The sequence below is a fragment of the Physeter macrocephalus genome, chromosome 21 (assembly GCF_002837175.3).
Source record: "Physeter macrocephalus isolate SW-GA chromosome 21, ASM283717v5, whole genome shotgun sequence".
Lineage (NCBI taxonomy): Eukaryota > Metazoa > Chordata > Mammalia > Artiodactyla > Physeteridae > Physeter > Physeter macrocephalus.
This window is the reverse complement of record NC_041234.1, coordinates 30510223-30510553: the sequence shown is the minus strand read 5'-3', so window position 1 is coordinate 30510553 and position 331 is coordinate 30510223.

Here is a 331-nt window from a genome sequence, read left to right as displayed (position 1 = left end):
GTTGTTTGCACAAACAGTTAAAGTACAGTGAGCTATTCTTATCAGTTAGGGTGGAGGGAACCCTCCCCAAATTCAAGTTCCCAGATCCTAGCCAAGGGCCAAACTTGCCAGCAGGATTTTCAATTGATAGTATTCTCAGGGCCTGCTATGTTAACTTTTTGCTATACAGATTTTGATAGGGATTGCATTGATTCTGTAGATCAATTTGAGGAGAATTGCCATCTTAACAATATTAAGTATTTCAACAAATGAACATGGGATGTCTTTACATTTATTTAGGTCTTTAATTTCTCTGAGTGATGTTTTGTGGTTTTCAGTATGCAAGTCTTTT